The sequence below is a fragment of the Equus przewalskii genome, chromosome 4, assembly GCF_037783145.1.
Source record: "Equus przewalskii isolate Varuska chromosome 4, EquPr2, whole genome shotgun sequence".
Taxonomy (NCBI): Eukaryota; Metazoa; Chordata; class Mammalia; order Perissodactyla; family Equidae; genus Equus; species Equus przewalskii.
Window position 1 is genome coordinate 19,134,345 of NC_091834.1, and position 26,383 is coordinate 19,160,727.

Below are 26,383 nucleotides of genomic sequence, written 5' to 3' on the forward strand. Positions count from 1 at the left end.
ACTTCAGGAATTGTATGCTCACCGCAGAGTGGAATAAGTCACGTATTCCCCATTGAATTTCAACACCATCTGGATATGTGACTGTGACGTATTGAGCATCCAATATAAGGCAGGTGCTTCACTTATATGATTTCTCACACTCGTGATAACCCCTCCAGGTGGGAACTATTCCCCTATAATAGATAAGTATAGTCCCAAACAGATAACATCAAATCATAGTTTGTGGCAGGGATCGGGTTTTTACCTGGATGCTGGGGTGATCTTAGAAAAGTCTATCATGGAAATAGTATTATTTAAAATTTGTAGCTGGAAAACCTACTATTCGCTTGTACCAATAGTTCTAGAAGGTTCGAGGGCTTCTGGGAAGACTTTGTAACTTAGCAACTCTAGGTCTTTGGAGAAATCATCTGATCCAGTTCACTGTCCAGAACTGATCTACTTCTAGTTCAGACAGAGAGTATGTCTGACCTTGGAGAATATTTTGACAAAAATGTTATTTCTGATTTATATTTGGTAAGTTTCCATTTGGGTCTTTTATTTAAGAATACAGATGTATGTTTATTGATTCTCATGACTTACTGAATAAATAGAACCCAAGAGGAGGTTTGATTTCTTAATTAAGGCAAGCTTCATTAAGTCTGATGTTTAAACATTTTCTTTTGTTAAAAAGTCTTTCAAATCAATTCCTCTTTTTGTGCATAGTTTAAATAATTGAGGTTAGTTTAAATTTTGGATTGACTAAATCAATAAAAATCCATGCCTATTGGTACTGAAAAATGGATTCCAAACAGATTCTTTGCTAAACTCTATATTTCTTCTAAAGATTATCAGATTAAGAAAGCAGGACAAAGGTTTTTGTCTTAATTCCCTATCGTCTACTTGTGAGATCTTGGCCAACACATTTATCATCCTGAGAAAATTAACTTTCTGAAACAGCATCCTGCTGAAGGACTATATAATAACAAATGGTATCTATCAATTGTAATTGAAAGTTTTAATAAAAATCACCATAGTAAAGCCAACATTTTAATATTATGCTTTAATAATTTGCCACTGATGTTGTAAACGAATGTTACCACAATAAAAAATAATAATAATTAGACATTGAAATAAAATCTTTTATGAGAATATAAAGCAATATGTGATTGAATCAATAGCAACAATAGTGTTTATTATAACCACGATACAGGAAAAATGTAGATAAAAGAGTATTGAAAAGAAAGATATAAAGTTTCTTTTTAACCTATGTATTGCAGTTGGAAGTGCATGAAAAGTAGTTAATAACGTTGCTAAATGAAGAATTACTTAATCGGTTGCTTATATGAAGATGTATAGAGAGTTTTGTGTAGAGCTTCTTTGAAACAAACCATCTGAGATTTGACCACACAGCCCAGAATTAAACGGTAATGACCCCTGTGACATGCTTATTTTCCATTGGTGTTGACACACTGTTTCTGAGAAAAACCAGTATGAAAACCAAACTGTCCAAAGACTTACACTGTATAAGCTCCATATTGTGCAGCCTTCCTAAATTTTTCAAAATGTTGCCATTTAAACTACTCAGGAATCTTCTATGAAAAACACAGTGGAAGCAGCCTCTCTTCTACCCTGTGTTGTTGACAATCTCATGAATAGATACTTTGTACATACACCAGACGTGCATGTGTGTGTGTGTGCATACAAACATCTATATATGATAACACTTTGTGAGGACAGCATGTAGTAGCAATCAGAAATTGATGATTGATGATTTTTATTTAACATTTTTTTCTGAGTTCTCATGTTTATAAAAGATTATCAGTGGTTTAGTTTGACACAATTTGTGTGATCGATTACAACGATCAAATTTTGATGGGAAACATAAGAGGAAATGGAACCCAGAAACATTGGATACCTCTTTATGTTCCACGCACTTTGAAAAGTCCTTTATAACAAGTTTTTAGAATAATTTCATATATTAATTATTAATATTCAAATATTATGAACGAGAAAACTAAACTCAGAGAGGTTAAATAACTTACATAAGATGATCCACCAATGGCTACTCTTCTAATACTCAAAAATATTTCTGATAATAACCTCAAGTTTTTATCATGTATCTTCACTTTGCCTCAACATATCATGGAGTCTCAAAGCAATCGCTCTGTGTGTGTGGCTACCCTCCACGATTTAATTGTGATTTAACTATTAACATGCAGTTAGGTGATTACTATATAACCATGTGTATCATTTAGGAATGTGTGCACCTGCAAAACCAAACAATCATCAAAGCAAAACAAAACAAAATGTCTGACTAACAAAGCCTGAACACAAAGCTTAATCATCTCCTGCTGCCAGAATCACTGTGTTGAGAGTCCAGGTCAAGACAGAGGCCAACGATGGCATCAACGTCCAATATCCTAGGCATCTCCGATCTCCTTGCTCTGCCAAGATACGTGTATAGCTTTCCTCTTCCTGGACACAGGATGACCACTCAATGCCTCAGGGCATTTGTCTCTGCTATAGACATTAGAAGGCAGAGAGGGAAAGAAGGTTATCAAAAGTGCGCGCTGTCTGAGTCTGTGTGTTTATCATTGATCAGAACCAGGGTCACATGACCTCTACTAGTGGAAAGAACATCTGAATATGTGAATATATTTAATTGGTCGTATTGATAGACTAAACCAAAACAGGAGTCAATTCTCAGGAAAAAAAGAAGAAGGGTTTTAGTGGGAAATGAGTGATGTCTATCTCACCAAAAATTTCAACTCTGAAACTATTATTTTTATCATGTCCTCCAAGATGTCACAGATTTTGATCTGAGAGAACTTAAACTCTAACTACAAGGGAAGCTAATCCCTTGCCCTAAATCACGTGGAGCGTTACTTTTGGAAGACAGAAAGGAATGTTGATGTGATATAAAAATGCCACAGGCCAGATTTAGCTCCAAATTCATTTCTTTTAAGTAATTTTATTTTACTTATTTTTAAACACTAGTATTTAAGTTGCTTCAAATGATCAGTCTATTTCCTATCTTTCCCTCAGTGTTTCAGGAAAACTCATAAATACAGACCAGTGTTACATCACAAACAAGACCTCAGACACACTAAATCAGTAGCAATTAGTGTTGTGGCTTCTCCTGTTTGAAAGTCCACTAATGCTCGCCGCCCCCCAATTCCTCTGCTCTTGATGCAATGCCAGTGCAGACATTCCGAATCTCGGTCACTTGATAAACCATTAGCAACCACTTTTCTACAGACAAACAACAAGATTTATTTGAAAGATAATCTAGAAATTCAGTCTCTCGAAAGACTTAAAGAGATCTGTTATCTTCTTCAGTGGTGAAAACAGCATTTTGCCTCATATTTGCAGCAGTTAGAGCTAATGTGCTAACATATCCAGCTGTAGGATCTTTCAAATCATATCAGGCAAATGGACAGTATCTGACCAATTTGCAGGTACTAAAACTATCGGCTGAACTGGATGCACATCCAATAAAATCTATTATCTGGACCTTAAGTCTCATGTCCAGTATCTTACCTGCTTCACTGAAAACCAAGTGAGTTAATCTTTTAACGTTAACACAATCATTTCCAGGTGGTTCTTTCTTCCAGATTTTGAAATAACAATATGCTAACTTTGTGCTTTTATCTTTTCTTTATCCACCATCATATATACAAATACTTTTAAGACCTTTAGGATACTTAGAACATTCCAATTCCATTTGAATAGGCAGTTATCCAATACCTGCAAAGACCAGCATGAAAGGTCTATTCATCTTTTTTCCCCCTAGTAACTATTAATTGAAAGTTAACTGAAAAAATCTAAGCATTAGGTAGGATAATCTATCTTCTCTTCAAGATTGAGTGTACTTTTAATATCTAGTCTTTGAACAACTATTGGACTTATAGTCATTAAATTGGTATTGGTTTTGGAAATTGTCTTCCTTATGTCATGCTCAGGATAATGTTGAATGGCACCCTTAAATTTGCAAGTGGAATTGGGGAGAGGACATTTCACCATCTTCCAACTCATTGCACATGTTGTAATTGTCCTGTCTTTGATTGTCTGCTTGCATTTGTGCCATGGAGCTTGTTCCTACTGAGATTTTGTAAAATCACTTTCTTAATTGGAAGTAACTCTGCCCACTTTCTTTTCCAATTTCATAATCTCTTCTTCAGTCTTGTCCCAATCAATTAAGTGTTGATCCAAAGCTGACACTTCACATCAATGCTGTTCTTGGTGTTTACATTTCTTCCAACAGAAGAATGGAATATATACTTTGAATTTTGAATTCTGTCTTTCTTCTCATTTGTTAACAAGCACTGCTTTCACTTTCAGCTGCATCACCCTGCTACTCAATAGTTAACTCCAGGATCTACTTTTATTATTTGAATCTTGATGTTGTATCTTGACTATCTCTTATTTCTGACCATTGTGACTCATCACATCTCTGACCATGTTATACTTCAACACAAAGCAGAGAGAAGGTTCACAGAGCTGCCTTTCCAGAGGCTCCTGCAAGCCTAAAGGGCTTGACCAACCTCTCCACAGTACCAGACAGTGTCAAGGCTTGTCTCGACGTGGCAGAAGGAGGATATCACCCAAACACAATTCTGAGAAGACTGGCCATTTGTCTTTTTCCTGGCTCAACTTTGCCCCTGCTCCATCACAATACCATCATGGATTTGCCTAGTGGCAAAAAGCAGGTGTATATATGTTTACACATACACACACACACACACATATATATATATATATATATACATACACACATATTTGTTGTATGGATTTGCATGAATATATACATTTGATGGATATATATATGTATTTGTTGCTTTATTCTGCTTATGAAGCTTATACAGAACTATATCTCTGTAAGTTTGGTGCTATCACTGTCACTCTTGTATTTATATGACAGTTGACCTATCTTCATTTTTCATAAGATAAAAATGGCACAAAATCTTGCCAGGCTTGGGAAGGACCAGGGGTTGTAGAGGATTTTGGTTGTGAGAAGCAAATCGTCTGATCCAGACACAAAAAGATCTGTTATCTCCTTATGCAAACCCTCCCAGGCAGTGAAATATGCCTGTAGCAGGAAGGATTTCTAGATGTTATCATATTTTCACAATTAAGGACAGTTACAGCTGAGTGCACGGCATGTGGCCATGAGCAGATAAAAGTACATCATTAAGTGTTCTGGTGAGATTGGGTACTTGCGTGTTTGAATAATTTATAAATTTCTTGAGGGATCTAGTTATGGACAGATACTTTACTTCATGCTGTATTTTCTAATGTCTTACTCTGTATTGGGACTGAGCGCTTTCTGTGTATATAAGAAGTTTTAGCAGAGCAATTAGGAGTACTGCTTTGACTTTCAGATGCGATGGTGAAGACCAGACAATAAGAGTTGGCATTTTCACTGATACCTGTGAGAGGGGAGCCTAATTTATGCCTGATACACTGACTAGTGAGCTTAGGAACTTATATGGGTATCTGTATTGCCCCAATAAGCTTGGTCATCAATTTAATTTTACATGGAATCAATAAGAAAAAGTTTGTTTTCTTCTTCTACTATTAAATCTCTTGAAATAAACTTGGAAGTGGCACTCTCTAACTTGATTGTGTTCAAAAACTGATGTAAATTTCAGCTATATTAAAATCAGTGTACATTAAAAATACCTAGAGGGGCCAGCCTGGTGAACTAGTGGTTAAGCAAGTTCGGATCCTGGGCACAGACATACTACCGCTCATCAAGGCACACGGTGGCATCATCCCATATAAAGTAAAGGAATATTGGCACAGATGTTAGCTCAGGGCCAATCTTCCTCACACACAAAGACCTAGAGGCAAAATTTATAACATTTTTTTCTCTTTTGGTGGTGGTGGTAGGGGAGTTGCTCTGGAGGGGAGAATTGCAATTGACAACCATATTACAAATTCTGGCTAACAAAATCAAAATGAAAGGTCCTCCAAAGTGGACTTCTCTGCCTATCTCCCCCTAAATGGAGAGAACTTCCCACGGTCTCAGCAACATGTTATTGGATTGGCCATGTAATGAGATCTTTTTGTTAGCAATCAAGGGCTCGCTGCCCAACACTCATAGAAGCCAATACTATGGCACCAGCTTTTGAGAAAAGAAAGAGCTTTATTGAGAGGTCAACTGGCAAGGAGACAGGAAGCAAGGTTCTCAAATCTGTCTCCCCTATCCAAGATTTGGGGCAAAATTTAAGGTATTAGGGTCTGCTAAGCTGAGATGGGCCCAATTAAGCTGATTAGCCAGTCTTGAATCAGTCTATATATGGTAATAAAGCTTCTTAGGCTGCTGGAAGCTATATTTTCCTTGTTGAAGGATGTTTTGCCTCATGAAGGGCTCTAATGGCAACATCTCTGAAGATTCTTGGTTCTGAGGTCATCCTGTGGCTATGAGTTCCAGCCTGGAACATGTACAGTACTGTCTCTGTTATTAAACAAGGTTTGAGTAATCAATAATCCATTTTAAGGAAGCAAAACTGGTTTAAGCTGGTCAATGTTTCATGTATTGTTTCATTCTCACCATCACCTTCTGCTTCCAGCCACCCAGTTGCGTCAGTATTATGTGTTGACGTAAGAAGTACCAGGGACTTTTCCTTGCTTTCATTTTTACTTGTTTGTTTTAGTGCTTTGTTTTGTTTTAATTAGAAACCTAGAAAGTCAAAGTCAGCTCTCCGTCAGTGGTAGATAAGGAAAATCTTGGAAGCTCTGTGACACACAGAGCTCCTGCACATGGAGAAGGTCAATCTGGGGCCAGCATGAGGCCACGTGCAGTGGGGGCTGGGTGCGGCCCATAGTGCTGGGCACTGAGGTGCAGGGAACCAGTGCTTGGCCCTGGACTACGGCAGTACATCTTCCTTCTCACCAGTCAGTTGAAAGCAGCTCTCTAGCATAAAATGCAGAAATAGCATAAAAATACAAACAGAAAGAAACTTTAGAGTTTTCCTCTGCTTTGTATTATATATAAGAATATCTAGAAGACAAGAACAAGTAGAGAGAAAATTCATGACAGAGAACCTGAGGTGCTAAGGGTGGGGACTGTGGGAGAAAGAATAGGCAGCAGCTGTCACCCCAAATGGCAGGGAGGTACTTCCCATTAGGTCTCTATAGGGGCAAGAGTCCTGCTGGGGTGCAGGCAGAGTGAGGGACAGCCAGCTGATCCCCTGTGGAAGCTGATGCCCTGCCGTGCCTTGTTCCTTTCCCAACTCTGGACTCAGTTGGTTTGGTCCCAGGGACCAGCCGTGAGCAGTCACAGTGAAGGGCCATGAGAAAGAACCAGGGGCCTTGGGAACACAATGTCCCAGAGAGATCACACAACTTGGCAGCTCTAGGGTTCTTCACCATGAAAGATGGGCATGGTCAGAAGCTGCTGGACCAGCCCAATAAAGACCAGCATCAAGGATGTGACAAATACTGTTTGACACCCAAGGGCTTCCACCTAAGCTGGAGGGAATTCATGGAGGCCAGGAATCCCCTGGGGGAAGCTAGGTAGGATTTTTCTCTGTTGTATCCATTGTAATTATAATGCACACACTTGAATTTTTACTCCCTTTGGTTAGTGAATCCTGTGGATAAAATTGCAGCACATCTCTTGAGATTTCTGTTTTTCTCTGGCCCATGTTTGCTTTTCCTTTTTGTTTTTCTCCTTTCTCTGGATTCTACTGAAGGACTATCTTAAAATAAATTCTAAGGAAAAAAAAAGAAACAAATACGGAGTCATTATCTGCATGTGTTATAGATCCAATTGCAATTTCTATTGAGGAAGATGGTGTTAAGCAAAAAGGTAATTAACTTCAAAATAATCATGGTGTTGTAAGAAAGAGAAATTTGTTGAGCAGGGGAAAATTTATTTTAACTGACTATACCTGTCCTCAAGTTCCTGATCTCTGTATCCTTCAACAAAGTCTGGGTAATGATTTAGCATCTTTGTTCTACTCCATTGCTTCTTGGGGCTGTATTTCACTCATTGAAATACAGGCCTCTCCTTATGGAATCCTGGGACATATAAGGTAGTTGTGATGGAGTAGAGTAAAGGTGAGGCTTGGGATTAAGGATGGGGGTTACTGCAGCAGAGAGGATGATCTACGTGACTGAAGAAGCAAAGGAACCCACGAGGATGCTCATCCTTCTGTGAGATCAGTCACAGCGTGAAGCATAAGCTTTGACCTATCGTTCCTGCCTCTCTTCGCTTCAGCTTCTCGTAAATGAGTGAATTGGGGCTCCCAGTGGAGTTCTAATTCTACCCTAGTTCCTAACTTGATATAATACTATATGAACAACTTTGTCCCACTTGTGCCCCTAAATATCAAACTTGGGGAAGCAATTACCACCATAGGGCACCTGCTTTATAATCCAAGGGCCCCTGTCCCACCAATCACACCTGGTGTCACAATGAATGGGAAGCTACAACGCTTCTGCCAAAGTACCCAATTCCACTGGATTTGAACAAGTAATTATGACTAATTTCCTCCCCACAACTCCTAATATGAGAGATTGAATTTAGATCCCAGCTCATAGGTATGTTAATCATCACCATTGATTCCCTAATTCAACTACTGAAAAACTGCTGACTCTTTTTATGGGCTTGATATTGTGCTGGATGATAGGGATAAAATAGCGGAAGAGAAAATTAAGCTTTTATTCAGAAGCTCGACCCTTAACCAAAAACCCCAGTCAAACGGACAATATACTAATTCCAGTAAACACATCTTATTATATAATCATATAATATATAACAAGGCACTTTCATTCTTTATTTCATTCATCAAGGCTTTAATAATTTAATGGTCTGGTTTTTATCAGGTGATATGTTTCTTAATTACCCACTGTTCTGTTTCATTTTGCCAATCTGATCCATTTTGAGGAATATCCGATGATTAACTTCAGTAAAGGCCATGGTCCTAATGTGATAAATATCTTTAGTTTGTCCGTTCAAATCTATTCTCCAGTTTCCACCTTGCATTCTGCCTTGGGAGGTTGACCTGAAGTATACCATTGTTGCTCTCAGCCACTGGAAGTCCTGACATGTGATCAAGGGGAAAAAGAAGAGTAAATCCAGGTTATTCTTCTTCTAGCTTCCTCCCTATGGGTTGGCCTTGGGTTCTGGTAATCATTCTCTCTTCTCTCCTTTAATGGTTATATGAAATTCAAATGAAACTTGACTGTTAACTTATACAAAGACAGAAAACAATTCTAGGTGGATTGTAGAGCCGAAAGTGAAAATCAAAAAGGCTTTGCAAGATACAATATAAAAATATATTCATGAACTTTGGGAAGGCAAAGATTTATTAAGTAGGATACCAAAAGTATAGCCCATAAAGAAAGAGATTGAAAAGTATGACTACATTAAAATTATAATCCTTTTGTAACAGCAGACACAAATAAGAGAGAAAAATCAAGCCATAGTCTAGTAAAAGATATTTGCAACACATATAGCAGAGGACTGGGATTCAGAATTCATAAATAGTCAATAATTATAACAAGAAGCACACAATGCAATGAAAATAGATAGTAGAAATACTGCTTTATAAAGCAAGATATTCATATAGCCAATAAAAATTATTTTCAAAAAATTCACCTCTTCAATAATAAAGCAAATGAAAATTAAGTTCACAACATGATAACACTACAAACTCACCAAGATGTCTAAGAAAAAAATAACCCAACATTGCTAAATGTTTGGTAAGTAGGCAGATCAATGAGAATCCAGAATACTCTTGGTATTACTGGAACTACTGCAATGACTTTGGATGACAGTAGGTCATTGTTCACTAACTTTGAACATACACATATCCAATGACCCAGTAATTCCAAACCTTAGTATTTTCAAAAGAGGAATACATGTGCATGTGCACGAAGAGGAATAAATAAGAATGTTCATAGGAACATTATTCATATTAACCTGAAAAACTTGGAAACAACCCAAATGCACATCAACAATAGGGTGGACATAAAAATCATGGTACATTCATTAAGAGAATGTAATATAGCAATGAAAACCAATGAACTGGAGAACCACACAACATAAAAGAATCTCACAAATAATTTTGCGTTAAAGAAATTAGATACAAACCAATGCATGTAGAGCTATTCCAATTATATGAATTTCAAAGCAGGCCAACTGATAGATATGAAGTTATAGTTTTATATGAATGCTATTCTTTAAAAAATAAAAGGTTAAAAATAAGCACAATGCTTGCAAAGAGGTTTTAACTTGGTTGAGATTTGGGGAGCTAATATGAATTTCCTTTGGTCTCCAGTTACAGCTCTGGTGCAAAGTGACAGAGACCAGAATGTCCCAGGATTTCAAAAAGTAAAACACACCATAAGGATTTCCAGACTAGAATTAACAGATCCTCCTTGATCTTTCAGACAGCTTTTAATTCAGAGCCACTGAATTGGACGGGACCATTAAGATTGTCTTTCTCAAGATCCATGAAAATGTCCACCTTTGCCTATAATAACCATGTAACAAAATTATTTTCATTCTCTCTGTGGACTAGGAAGTCACATTTCCTAAGGTAATTTCTCTCTTCTGAAATGTTCTCATTCTTTTTTTCCACATCCTTGTATTTGTTCAACATTCAGGGCCATGCCAAGTTCTCTCCATGAAGTGTCCCCTGTCTACTCCACACAGTATTCACCTCATCTCTATCTCTCATCTTTAAAGTTCTATAGTATTGATTGCTCATACCATTATGGATGAATCCATGTAGGCAGTTCTTTATTACATAAAGTTTTGCATGAGTGACTTGAACATCTGTGCTTACCTCCTTGAAGAACTGAAAGTTGCACAAAGATGCGAGCTTTTCCTTATATTTCTCCTCTATCACTTATTTCACTTAGATTATACTGAATATATAGTAGATGTTCGGTAACAATGTGCCTAAGGATTTATTGATGGAATAATGTCCATGGATTCCTAATAATTAACTAGAATTAATCCCAAGAATGAATTTTCCTCATAGTGAAATAATACAATCATATTGAATGAGGATTTTTTTCCTCCAACAATTTATTTCTAAGTTCTGATTAGCCTATTTTGAATTGAAGGTCTATTTGGGTTTACGAAACAATTTCGGAATATGGTTTTAAACTGTTCGTTACAGAGTACTTTTTACAGTGGCATTATTTGGCTTTAAAAATCTTCATAAATACTTCCTACTTCCAGTGAGTTGTTAAAGAAAAAATTTAGTAAGCATATTTCATGTAATATATTCTCTCCTTTGCTCCTGCCAAGCCTCCTATAAATAGAAAATTCAGAGTATTTCTGCCAATTTCCTGTACCCGTGCTTTCCACCAGCAAACTTCTCTTACAAGAGTAAATTAAACTATTTTTCTTGAGTGTTGGCATTTGAGATTGAGTAAGCATAATTATTCTGAATTTCCCCCCAAATAACCTTCCCTTTGGAAAACAAATTCAAAGTACCTAATCTGTTCTACTCGATGTGGACTACATCCACTGACATGCCAATCTTGCTCCCAGGCCTGAGTGGTGCGAGTCATGGCACAGCCTGACTGCCCCCGGAGTCGGTCCTCCAAGACCATGAGCATGTGGACTGCAGAGTTCCTCTTTGGAGTCCTTTTCTGCTAGTGGATGACAGAACATAGTTGAGGTCGCCTCATTCATGAGAGAGGAGCCTGATAACATTGGGAGGGCAGGGCTTGGACCAACTTTATCCTCCATGGAAATTCCTGGGCCACTAAAGGAACTTCTAAATCTGTTCTCTGCACTCAGGTTCTGCAAAACAAGAACTAACTCATTGACTTCCATTGTCTGTCATGCGATTCCCTACAGAGCAATCCCACCTAATATTTGGATACAAACAAGATGTTATTTGTGACATTTTTCCGAAAAGAACAGAACTATTTCAGAGAAGTACTATGATTTCATATTTTTTTATTAAGCATTTGATATTCTACTTCCTCAGTCATTCTTCAATAATAACCCTCAGAGAGAAGTTGCAGAAAAAATTTAAACTGAAAATAAGCCTACCATTTATTGAATATAATCCTCACAACAACCCAACTAGATACTGATTACTCCATTTTAACTAAGAAGCAAAGTAAGACTCAAAAGAGAAAAACTATTTTTAACAGAAGTTACTCAATAATTTGTGTAATTAGATACAAACCTTATCTTTTCTGATGTAAAAACTCAGGAGCCTTCCCACATCCTCTCTTCAGACAGGATAGCAGATGACTTATTGGGTATCATAATGGGAAAGAGGAAGGAATTGTGCTGAGCAGGAGAGTAGCTAGGCCTGGCTTTAGAGAAGATTTCAGTAAAATTATTTTTTATTATTTTTTCAAAATAATAGGATTTCCTGACATAGAGCTTCAATCTTTTCAGAAAAGGAGGTGCAATACTTTCAGGTTATGGGAAAGGCAAAAAAAAATGTATTTGGCAAAAAAAGTAACAGAAAAATTTTGGAAAAATTGCCATGGTGTAGAAACTTGCGATCACTAAAAAACAAACAAAAGCAAGCAGATTTAGCAAAAAAATAAAAGAACTAGGATGTTGAACAACACAAACAGTGAAACAAGTGAAAGACAGCCACAGTCTAAGTTATAACAAAAATATGAATGTGTTAATGTATTAACTAAAATATAGAGGCATTTATATAGGGCTGGGAGATAAGAACTAACATCAACAAATCACTATATTAACAGAGTATTAATGGAGACTTGAAAGCCAAATTTTATTCCATACTGAAAAGCAGTAGGTTGAAAGAAAGGATATTAGGGAGTAAAATTATTGAGAGAGAAACTTAAGTTGTGATTAGGATCATAAATAAAAGCTGCTTATTTTGTCTGAGATGACGTCTCCTCTTTTTAAATTGCTTCTTTCTGATGACACAATGAAGCAGTGCAGAAAAAGAGATGGGAGATGCTATGTCTCCTGCAAGAGAAATAGGGTAGGATGGTCATTTGAGGTGGAGGCAGCCTAGGCAATTGCGTTAAATCTTGGGGAAAGACACCCCCTCTCCTTTGATGGAATTGATTTCATCCTTGCTTGCCCCTTCCCTCCATCTAAGAGGTAATATTCTCTGAGCCTAGGAGAATGAAATCAAAATTCTATTATGCGTAGTGCTGAGAATAAAAGCTTTCTGGTTATACATGATTCAGCTAGCATATAATGTTTAAGCCCCATTCTTAGCCCAGCCAATGAGGTTTAGGCCAAAATCTGTTTGTTATTGAATTGTTTTCTGTTTGCCCCTTTGGACCCACACTTTGCTCTGTGCACTGGAGACTAACCTCTACAGGCTGCATCAACCCAGCTTCCTTGAACTGTGGCCTCCAGTTAAGCACCAGCTGGAGACTGGAGAGGGAGGAGATAGAGCTAAGTCCTCCAGAGAGAGACTTAACGAGGGTCCTCTTCCTTCCACAAAAGGGCACAACTCCTGTGAGGTAACTCTTGCTTACAGCTATAGGTCTTGGCTTCTTCTGGTAACTACCCTTCCTCTGGCCCTTTCACTCCTGAGGGATGTAACGGTTCTTTTGGTAGCTTGTTTCTGGGCACTTTGTCATCTCTTGTGGGTTTCCCATGTCCCTGTCTTTACCTGGTAAATATTCTCTCCATTCAAGTCCTTTCCAATTGTGTCTATTACTTTGCTTTATCTTTCCTTCCAGGACCTGACTCCTGTAGTAATGAGTTTAATTGCCATTGCTTTATTAGTTCATTAATTGCTATAATACACATTTATCAACCAAGGACTATATTTGAGGCTATGTACTAAAAATAATAAGAATAATGAAGAAAAATAGCAATAGCTAGTTTTTACTGAGCATATCACATGTGCCAGATACTTCTGTAAGCACATTACATGCATAACTGAATGGATCGTGTCAACCATATGCGATGTGTATATTAGTCAGGATAGGTTAGGGTATGTTGCATTAAAAAAATAAATAAATTCCAAACCTCAGAGCTTGCTCACAACAAAGGTTTATTTTTTAGTAACATAATTGGCTTTGGGAAAAAGTTCTTCTCAGTGCAGAGATCCATGTCTTTTGTGCACACACACACACATAGATTCACAAACTCTTATACTATAATCATAATCTATAATTTGACTCCAATTTTAAGTGTCTTAGATCAGACTTCTATAACAAAGTATCAAAGATTGGGTGGCTTATCAACAAGAGAAATTTGTTTCTTATAGTTCCGGAGGCTGCAAAGTCCAAGATCAAGGCACTGCAAGATTCAGCGTCTGATGAGAGCCCACTTCTTGGTTCACAGGTGGCCATCTTCTCCATGTGTCCTCCCATAACAGAAGGGATGTGGGAGCTCTCAAGGGTCTCTTTTGTAAGGGCACTAATCCCATCAAGAGGGCTCTGCCCTCATGACCTAACCACCCCCCAAAGCCCCATTTCCTAATATCATATTGGGGGTTAAGATTTCAGCATATGAATTTTGGGGGACATATGCATTTAGTCCATAACATTGAGTTTAAGTTACATAAGTAAAAGTTAAACATGACTATATAAAGAAATTATATATTTTTTCAAACCATAAAAGTTTTTTTAATATACGCTGAGAGAATAGACTTGTGTTTCTGATTTGTACCATGCACCTCCAAGACTGCATTGCATTAAGGCTGTGTTGGCATATGTCTATTAAAATCTCTGAGATAATTGCTGCTGACCTTAAGGCAATTCTTCAAAATAAAAGTGTAGCTATAACTCCAGGTAGCATAGACATTAATTTAATGATAGTCTTTCCTCACCACATTAGGTTGATTTAAGGTAGGAAATAAAATGTTGCTTAAGGCAAATTCCTAAAGTTAATCTTATGAATGATCTACCCTCAGTGGTCATAAGACACAGAAGATTGAACTGGAAACAAATTTGGAGATGGACACTCTTAATAAAGGATTTTAAAAGGGAACTATGGCTCGAGTAGACTAAAATAAAGCCATGGAATAGGAAGTTCAAATGTTCACATGAAAACCAAAAAGAAAAAAGAAAACAAAAGCTCATCTGAAACTTCTAGGTCCAATGAATATGATTTTTGCCAGATTTGAAATAAAGAAACAAAATGAAAGTAATTCTGAGGAAAAGCAATCTGGTCTGTACTATTTCTGAAAGCTGTTCAAGTAGCTCAAGGAAGTTTACATTTGTGCTATGAAATGGCCACAAATTTACCAATTTTCTACTTCATAAAATGAGATTGTAGAAAGCAGTCACTACTGTCAATTAGAGAGAATTTTGATGTGTGATTGATGTCAAATTCCACTGTTTGAAACACTAGGGAGAGAAACCTGCCAAAGAAATTTTAGTTGAAAAACAATGACCTCCATTTGATTAATCAGAGTGGAGTCAGCAGTAGTTAAATCATCTTTGTGATAAGAAACAGTTCAACATGTGCTTTATTCTCAGGGTTAAATGAGGGGTTAATAACAGTGACTTCTGTGTAGAGACACACAACAAGGATTAATTTTTATTACTACCACCCCTCCAGCACCACCATCGTCTTCACCATCATCATCTTGTCAACAAACATTTCCAGGATAACAAGAAAAAAGCATCCCTGGTATCTCACTTTCTATTTAGAATAGGCACTGAGTGTGTGCCTGTAAATCATCATTTCTACTAATCATACCAAAATGCTACCTCGCTTTGTTGAGTTCAAGAACTACATGCTGTTAATGACCAGTGGAACTCTTTCACAATTTACTATGAAGATGAGAATTTTGGAAACGCCTGTGATGCCAATCCACTGCATCTTTCTTCCTGGTGTTCCATCCACTCAGTCTCACTTCCCCACTCAGTTTTGTCTCCTAATTCCTATTCATTCTCAGGATGCAGATTAGATGTAGTCTCCAGGTAACCTGTCACATATAGGAGTCACTGCCCCTGTACCTACCCACCTCTTACTATAGTTCCCTCTAATCGAGCGCCTAACCGTGCACAGATAAAATGCTCCTGTGTATTTATTTCCTCCACTGTCCTTCCATATATTTTAAAAAGTGGAACAGTGTGTGTTTTTACCTCTCTATCCCCAGCACCTAATTCAGAACTGAGTACAATAAATATTCATTGTGGAAATGTATTAAGTACTTAGCTAATAACACAAACTGAAGATCATTCTACTATGTTCTAGTTGAAGATATAATTTTATCTCCTTGGACATCACATATGTATTTATTTTTTTACCCAAAAATATTTTATAACCTTAAGAATACAAAGCAGATCTTTTTCCCAACTGCCACCCCGGCACCTTGAATTACTTGGCCTGTCCTATTGATTACATACCTGAAATATCACACATTTACACCCTCCTCTCCATTTCCACTGCACTGACTTGGTTAAATACCTTATAAACAGTGTTTTTACTTTCCTAAAAGACTACAATTAGTCTTCTTTAAGCCTGGATTTTTCCCTTTTCAGGTCTGCTGCCAGAGTAATTTTTCAAACTAATGAAGCAATTCTGTCACTCCCAGATTCAAAGCCATTCAATGGAACCTCATTCACTTTGGGGTAAAGTCCAAAGTTTTTAGAGCCTCAAGAATTTTCTGACTGAAACATCAACAGTTCTTTTCAATACGCCATCACTCTGGTCATTGGGCAGGCACGAGGCAAGGCATTTTACGTGTACTTCTTGTTAGTTATCACAACCAATATATGGAGTAGGTATAATTGTTATCCTGGAATTGTCTCTCTGTGCTAAATGTTTCATTGAAGAAGTGCAATTATTTTTCCTTTGTAAAGTAACTCTTTTTTTGGTGAGGAAGCTTGGCCTTGAGCTAACATCTGTTGCCAATCTTCTTCTTTTTGCTGAGGAAGATTAGTCCTGAGCTAACTCTTGCACCCATATTCCTCTATTTTGTAAGTGGGATACCACCATAGCATGGTTTGATGAATGGTTGTGTAGGTCCATGCCCCGGATCTGAACCTGCAAACTCCAGGTCGCTGAAGTGGAGCACGTGAACCTAACTACTATACCAATGAGCTGGCCCCTATAGAGTTACTCTTTTGATTTGTTTCCTGAATGGTTTTGGAATTTGAAAACTTTCTTAAAAAAATAATGAATGTTACCTAGTAATCATTCAACTCTTTGATCTAAAGATTCAAGGATTTTCTCTTCAATATTTTCTTACTATTATGCATTACATTTCTGCTCTTGGCTCTGCTTGCTTCAGAAATCTATACATACATGTGTGTGCATATATATTTATATATACATATATATATTCTTTATGTTTGTTTTACCTCATGTTTTTATGCTTTTGTAATTTTCTATAATGTTTCCTGACAAGTTCTGGAACATCTATTTTAATACAGTGGCTAAAATTTCTTCAATGTACAGTCCAGCCACCACTGCCACCATTATGTAAATTCATTTGGTGACTTTTTTTCTGAGAACATTTTAATAAGCTGTTTATTATCTTCTGACATTTCCTTCAGATCTCGCTGCTTTGTTTTTTAAACAAATGTAGCCTCATCTTTAATGTTTCTGATGATATACATATATACGTAATTTAATTTTTAATTCATTTATTCTTCATCCATTCCATTTCTAAGAGGGATATTAGTACTTATTTTTGCATTTAGTATTTATTGGAGGAAAACAACTTCATCCTACTGTCCATGTGCAGGGACTTCTCCAGAACAGGGTACGCCAATCCTGACACTATTGGCATTTTGGACTGGATAATTATTTGCATTGGGGGCTGTCTTGTGCATTGTTGGATATTTATTAGCATCCCTGGCCTTTACCCATTAGATGCCAGTAGTAATCCCACAGTTGTGACAACAAAAATGTCTCTAGATGTTGCCACCTGCCCTGTGGTGTGGGGGAGCCAAATCACCACTGTTGAAAATCAATGCTTTAGAGTGACTCTCCCCTTCTCTTAACCAAGTGCTTATTAAATTACATTTTTTGAATTTGGAAGAATAAGCTGGATTCAGGGTTGTAACACCTAACTTTTCAGGAATCCCTGAAGGCAGAAACAGTCTTTCTCAACCATACAGTGACAGGGAAAACTAGGCTCCCAGACAGGATGCCTGTGATTTGGGGACTCTTTGGCTATTTTCAGCCAAACCCTCACTAAAGCTCTTCTTGGTAAGAAGATGGCATTTCATTCTCCACATATCTGACATCATCAGTAATGAAATTGAACCCTGGTCTACCAGCAATCTCCTTCCTTTGAACTGCTGTATTATTGTATATGACCCATCTTTGTTTTTCCATCATTAATAAAGTACTTTTATTTTTGGCCAATGTCACAGTGGAGACTGTATGTATTAGAGATTATGTGGTTCTCAATTCAAGTACTTGGCCCCTTTTGAAGGCAGAAGGTCAAAGTTTAGATTGACTATATTGCTCCTCACTCCTGGAGGTGAGAGGGAGTGGTCATAGGGGTAGCTATTCAGTGACAAAAACAAATATTGTACCAATTTTTTTTTGTATTTCAGATTCTACAAGTGGTAGTTCAATGTGTTTTCACTTAGAACGATACATCAAGAATCAATTCTCCTTAAACTGAGTCTATCTAAAGATCTAAAGTTTTATATTTTGTGGATGTGGTTTTAACATTTTATCTACTTTTGAAACTTTTAAGAAATTTTTCATCAGTTAATTTAAAAATCTTTTCTTCATAATGTCATATTCTTGCTTTATATTTATCTGGCAGTGATGTTTTAAGGTATCATTTTGAATTTATGATTTATTATTTTTCTCAAATTAGAAATACTAAAAATAAAGAGTGACGTTTAATACAATTACGGCCCAACCATCTCACTTATTAATTTTTGCTGTCAAAGTATTAGTGCCTCATTAAATAAAATCCACTGATAATTTAACTAATAAATATGTAAATTAGAAAATTGCAGAGGAAAAATCAGCAAAAAAAGAGGTGTGGACATTTACAGAAGATATATATTATAAATCCAGTTTAAAATTATCAGATATATTATCTTCCACTCTTTTAATGTTTTATAGGAGCAACATATAGAAAAAATATTATTCTATAACCAACAAGGGAACAGTGAAATAATTTCTTGTCATCCAAATGGTGGGTTATTATGAAGAGATTAAATCATTTTTAATGGCTAATAATACCATGAACATTGCATTTAGATCTCTTATTACCATCTATATGTCATGGTTCAAAATATAACAGTGCCCAAAGCAAGAGAATATTATCTATTATCGTAATTTTCCCTCAGAGAGCACGAGTGTGATCTGGCAGTGTAGAGCTATATTGTCATCTGGAAATGGCGAGAAAGTCTTAATAATGCAAGATACTAAAATGGAGCTTTGAAAAATATAAGGAAAGGCATGCAAAAATTGAATCAAAAGAGTCAAAATGATTTAATAGAAGTTTCAAAAAAAACAGTGAAAGCTATCGTGAATCAAAGTAAGGAAGAAGTATTTGGCTGCAAAAGAAGAAGATTTCATGACTTACAGTGATGCTACAGTAATTTAGACCACATGGAACAGGCCTCAGGATGGCCAGATGGACAACAAAACAAAAGTCAATGCCCCAGAAACAGACACACACACGTGAAAATGCACATACATATGTGGCATGGATGGTTTTCCTCCCACCACACAGCCCACTCCACCATCTTCCTTGCTGAATTCTTCTCTTCTTCTTGATCTCTGCATATTAGCTTCTCCAGTCCTCAGGTAACTGGACATCTTTTGTTCTTTATCTATAATTTCTCCCTTGACAGTTCCTGCCTTTAAATTCCATTTGCCTGCTAATGACTTTCTCCTTTATAACTCCAATCCTGCTGTTCCTCCAGGCCTCCAGACTCCATATCTAGCTGCCTCCTCTGGTCACTATTTGTGTATTTAATAAGGATATAAAATATGTCGAAAGAAACTCTTGATCTCTGCCTCCAAACTCCTTTCTCACCTTCATATTTGCCCTTCACAATAAATGGCCACATTAGTCATCCATATGCACAGGCCAAAATCTCTAGGAATTTGTCCACAGTTTTCATATTACGAATTGTAAGCAGTAGCTAAACTGAATGAATTAGATGAATATACATCAACACGTTCAGAGCTTACATAAATAACTTGGGTTTTAATAACACAGAAGGATTTGTATAATATGCTACCATGTATTTAATTTTTTAAATACACTTTTAATAATATATAGTATTTTAAGAGTATAAATATGCAGTTTAAAGAAAATTTGACTTTGTAATTTCCTCCATGGAGACAGAAAATCGCAGTGGCCCAAACGAAACTTCAAATGTACCTAAGGTTTTTCTTCTTAAGGTTAATCTAAATCAAATATGGCAAAATGTTACTATGCAAGCAGCTGGTGTGTTTGTAATGTTACTTTCTGTTATTTTATTTAGCTTTCAGTAATATATCTCATGATGTAAATAAAGCATAAGGAGAAAAGAAAAGGCATTATCACAGGTACCCCATGCTCTGGGCTCTCTGAGATCTCCCAGGGAATGAACTTTGCAGAACTAAAAGGTTTGCTGAGGGCAGACAGACTCAGAAAGGGATTGCTTGTTTATTTAATGGTCTGCAATGTTATAAATATTTCACTGAACAACACTCAGGGAGGAATTGTTGTGAATGCACAATAAAATCAAACAAGAAATACTACACAGGAAAGCATTGCACTAGATAAGCCGATGTCTGCCATCTACCAGTAATGTATCAAGGTAGCAATGGCAGTGGGCAGTTTGCTGTAGAGTAAAGAGTGCCAGCTCTCGGGTTAGATAAAGGTGCATCTTTCTCCTTTAGTTTGCTCACAGGTAAGTCATTTTACTGTTTTGACTCAAAAGTCTTCCATTTAGTGAGCACTTTTAAATTTTACATAAGAACAACACCTGTGTAATAGCAGGTGGTGAGAAAATGCTGCTTTTTTCTTTTTGTAAATTTTGGGTACTTTTCTTTTTAAATGCACTCCCATCCATCCTATTTCATTTATTAAATAGCACTGGGAGACCGTTAATTTTGAACAATTTGAAATTGTGGTAGGCAATAGCTAATAGACTGCTTCATCTTTCTATTAACTATAACTTGTTAGGAGAAATATTTATAGTGGGCCATCTATCCAGCATTGTTGCCAAGAAATTTGCACTCATTCTCTCAAAATTGCACTTGTAAACTGCAACGCTTCTAGGCAAAAATATCCCTGGCCAAGGTGGTAGCATTCAGCAAAGGATATTGTTTTGTTGGTTTTCTCACCCTGGGCACCACAATTTTGATGGGCATGTATTTAGTTGGATATTTATCACAACTCCTGGAGGTGTCAGATAGAAGAAAAAAGAAGTTTTGTGATATCAATAAACCCATGCAATTGAATGAAATTAACACGCAGATTATTAAAGATCTAATTAAGAAACATATATACACAGTAATTGCAAAGGCTGTTTGTCAAGGATCTGCTGTAAATTTTCTGATTAGTATATTTATCAAGGCAATTAATATTAGCAGATGTAAAAATAAAAAAGCCTCAGTAGCTTAATACAGCAAACTCATTATATCTCATTCCTCTCACTGTGATGTGGATTGACAGCTCCAGAGGGGACAATAGATTATGGTTCCTTCCAGTCTGTGCTGCCACCATCTTGAAAATGAATCAGTACAAGCATGGAAGGGAGGGGGTGAGAGAGGTGAAAGCTGCATTTTCTCTAGGGCTTCATATGGGCTCCTTTAACCTCTGGCTTCCGGCTAAGTTTAGCTAATGGGAGGTATTCATAGTATTTCAGAGGGCAGGAGAAGAGAGGTCAGGTTACATATTCACTTATTCCTGTTGAGTTACCTCCAAGCAGGGGGTGATTGGTCAGTGGCAGCTCTCTTTCCATGGCTACCATTTGCACTAGGTTTCAGTGTCACTGTTCCCTTATTTCCCCAGAGCTGGGGTGATAATGCCTCCCTGCTCATCTTATCCCTTGGATGTTTCCCCATCACCTATTGGTGCCTTAGCCTTGCCCACATCTCTATAAGTGGTCCTTTTCTTCAGTTGAACTTTCAAGATGCATGATGTGCTGCTAGCCATAGTGGATTATCTCACTTTCATCCAGAATATATTCCAATGGCCCAGCCTGAGGCCGGCCCCTGGGCTGAGTGGTTAAGTTCACACACTTTGCTTCAGTGGCCCAGGGTTTCCTTGATTCGGACCCTGGGCATGGACATGGCACCACTCAATCAGGTCGTGCTGAGGGGGCATCCCATATAGCACAACCAGAGGCACTCACAACTAGAATATACTACTATTTACTGGGGAACTTTGGGGAGAAGAAGAAGGAAAATAAAAAGATTGGCAAAAGATGTTAGCTTAGGTGTCCATCTTTTAAAAAAAAAAAAAAAAATGGCGTGGCCTAACAAAGATGCTAGAATTGTGATCTCTCTGTGCTCCCAGGAACAGGAAACTGGGTTCATGAGCATCTTGCCACTCTCTGGCACAATCTACTTTTCAAAAGTGTCCTCCTGGGGACATCACTGTCATAGTACATTGACATAATTTAACTCTTTATTAAAGATGTTAATAGCCAAACACATTTAAGAAATGTTGAGCTGAAGAAGCTTGAAGCATTTCTAGACTTTTAATCAAACACTAGGAGATACGTAATGTGCTAATGTGCAAGAGATATTCTCCAAAATTGAAATGTTGTTTGCAGAATTTTCACTCTGGAAACCCATATTTTTCAGGAAGCAGCTGAAGTTCTTGAAAACTTGACTGTGACTATGACGACTATGACTCAAGTTCTTTCCCGGGAAGTCAGCTTTGGAAATGCTGTTGTAGTTCCTTCGCAGGAAGCAGCTGCTGGGTCTATCAGCAACTTTGTCTAGGGGAATATATTCGGGTTGTATCAAATCAAATTTCTCTTTTTCCAATATCTGCTTAATTTCTCCTGTGTATCCTGTACTATTTTTGCCCTACTGCATCCTCACTGGATCCTCACATCACTTCATTTTTCAGCAAGTGTTGAAAGCTCTTAATTCCTGGACTTGCAACTTCTTATTTACTCTTAACATAATCTTATCAATTCCAAGAGATGACTTGGATTCTTCCAATTCATTCAGTAAAGCTTGCCTCTCTGCTTCAATTATTAACTCATCATTTCTAGGCCACCAAGATTACTAAGAAAAAGAGGATGAAAATAATTATTTTTAAATAATGTCTTAATGTCTTTACCACTTACCCAACATCATTTAGGAAGATCTCCCCTAAAGTCTTTCCAAGTAGTTCAGAGAGTCAAGAGTCAGAATCACAAAATGCATCAAAATAGAGGCTACATTTTAAAAATGCTTATTTCGATCAGGAACTTTTGTATCATTTTACATGTATTATTTCATTTAACGCCTCAGACAATCTCCATTGGCACTAGTATTGCCTCCATTTTGCAGAGTCATTAATCAAGGCTCATTGATATTAAAGAAATTATTCCAGTAGCACCGTTAATAAATGACAGAGTGGAGATTTAACAAAGGCAAAAGAGTCAGTCTCCAAGATTCAAATGTTGTCAGCAGAATTTTCATTCTAGAAACCCATGTTTCATGAAGCAACTGATACGACTGAAATTCTTTCCCGGAAAGTCCATTCTGGAAACGCTACTGTAGTTCCTTCTCACAACGCTGCTAACGGAGAAGGATGAGCTGATGCGATCAGGAGGAGACAGGGAAACTGGAAAAAAAAAAAAGTCACAGGAGACAATGTTGGTATCTCAGGATTGAAAGCACAACTTAAAAAAAAAGTGACCAACTCAAAGAAAATGAACTAATGCAACAAACAAAGAAAACTTTACAATAACTTTAAATAATACTCTCAGAGAAACACAGAAGCAGAAACAAGCAGTTATATAGAAGAACCTGTTAGAGATAACAGAGTTTGACAAATATAAATATTGAAATAAAGTGTGCCAAGTATGGGTTGACTAGCAAAATGATTCTGTTGAAATAAAATTAGTGAGCTAGAAGATAATGTCAAAAACTCTACCAGAAATCATCAGTAATGGATAAAGGACAAGGAGAGAAAATCTAAAAGCAAGGATAGGCAAAAATCTACCATTGCATTTTTATGCATTTAAAAGCAGTTACAGAGTGTACAAAATATATAAGAACTCAAATTGGAAGGGCATATAAAGTTCAAACAGAAGTGATAAATAAATACAACTAGATATAATTAAATTTTAAAATATAAAAAAATTACAGAGAACAAGAATATTACAAAAATTGTAAAAGAAAAAGAATTAAAGCTTAAAATAGACACTGAGACAGGGATCGCAGTACAAGTAATATATACGGGAGAGAGGCCAGGGAGTAGGGAAGTGAGACTCGAAAGGGAACAAAGCCAATAGAGATTATTTAAAGAACAAAAATATTCTTATAAAGTTAGATATAAGCTTATACAATGGCAAGGCAAAGCAATGCTACTCCTAGGTATTTATCCAAGGGAAATGAACGCATCTGTTCACAAAATATTTGTACAGGAATATTCATAGCAGGTTTCATCATGATGGCCCAAACTTGGAAGGACCAAATTCCCTCATCAAAAGAGGGAATACACAGTTGTGGTCTATTAAATAATGGAGGAGAAAAGAGAGCAAACTAGTGATACGCACAACAATATGGACACCTGTCTAAACATCATGCTGAGTTAAAGGAATACCTGAAGGGTACCTCGCATCCCCGGGGACACACAGTGAGGTCTCAGGGAGAGAGAGAGCGCGAGAGTAAGAACTGGAGGTTATGACTTTATTGGGGTTGAGGGTGGGATTCCTAGGGTTTCTAGGGTTCTCTCTTCATTGGGAAATTTAAAACATAAGAGCAGGAGGAGAAAAGCAGGGTCACTCAAGCAGTCAGTTATCTAGGTCATCCAGGGCTTTCTAAAGGGGGAACTTCTGGCTCTTTAGTTTAGCCAGTAGCTGTGTCACCCCACAGCTGGCAATATATCTATTCGAGATGGATGTGTTTGAAAAAGATGCCTAGGCAATCAGAAGCTTATTGTTAGACAGTTACATTACAATGGAAAAAAAAAGCTTATTGCCAGGCACTTACACCACACTATTTCCCTTCTATTGATATGAATTTATATATATTCTATGTAGTATTCTATATAGCACCCTAAGAACTATTATTTTCCTCATTTACAGATGAAGACACTGAAGCGAAGAGAGGCTGAGGCATCTGCCAGGCGTACATCAAGTGTCTCTCACAGTTGGGACTGAACACAGGCTGCCTATCTCTGGAAGCTGCACTCCTAACAATCACTATATAAAAAGAAGAATTTTTTTTAAGTCACTCTGGGACCACAGAGGAACAAAACAACTCTTCTGCCAAAGGAGGTGACAAAAAGTTTCAGAGAGAAAGTAGTATAGGAGTTTTTTAATTTAAATAGCAAGTTTAATTTACAAGTTAAATTTATCATATTGCTCAATCTTCTATACTAAACACTCTGTAAAACCCCGGGGATTCCATAAAGTGTCTGCAGGGACAGCTGCGGGAGGGGGATTTCAAGTGTAAGCAGGTGGGGTAGGAGGAAGTAGGGGCTTTCATTTCAACCACAACATTCTTCCTATGCCTGTTTTTCACATGCAGATCCCTATAAGATTTAGTTTGAAAAGTGAATTCAAACCTGTTCTCAAAATAGCTGTAGAGACTCAGCGATTTCATGATGAAAGTGACAGAGATTAAGTCATCTGTCTAGGAAAACATAGTCTAAGTAAATACAACCCCACTATGTTCACCCTCTGAGTTAACAGTGGATTCAGATGAAATAAAAACCAAAGTAAAGTGTTTTCATCCAAACATTATTGACGAAGAAATTTAAAAATGTCTCTTTTTAATGCACTATTTAATTTCTGATTGCCTTTCAATGTTAGAACAAATGACAGAACGTGTACACCTGATATCTAAAGAAATAAATATTCTTGTGAACTGTGCAACTTAACTTTGGGAGATTTTCAGATTGTTGAATGCTTACCTCAAGGCAACCAAATGGCTAGAGGATCAAAAAACTACTTAGCATAATAATGTTTATAGAATAAATTATAGTTCTCTACATTGATGTAACTCTATAAATGAATGAATCTATGAAATGTTTTTCCTTACCTAATTTCAAGTTGAAACTCACATCATATTTTAGAGCCTGGGAATCTCTACTTATTTACATTTTACATATTTGAAAAAGAAAATAGAGAAATTGATGACTAAATTTAAAGTTACAAAGCCATTAAGTTGAGTAGCCAAGCTAATTCTCACCTTCAGTTTCTGATTCCTTTTCCCATAATCCTGTTATAGCCACTGTACAGACACCATATATAGATTCTAAATCTTAAATAACACATTGAAATAGACACCTTTATCCCCATTTTAAACGTGAGAAAACAGAAGCTCAGACAGTTAAAGTGATTTCCCTTAGGAACCTTGTCAAGTGACAGAATT

At 37.0% G+C, this 26,383-nt stretch overlaps 1 long non-coding RNA gene across 1 annotated transcript; it reads left to right on the forward strand.

Annotated features, from left to right (window-relative positions):
• Positions 1–388: 388 nt before the first annotated feature.
• LOC139083107 (uncharacterized) lies at positions 389–25,886 on the forward strand. Its single transcript, XR_011539676.1, has 3 exons — positions 389–513; positions 1,257–1,403; positions 25,093–25,886. It is a non-coding gene; the product is annotated as an uncharacterized lncRNA (long non-coding RNA).
• Positions 25,887–26,383: the final 497 nt, after the last annotated feature.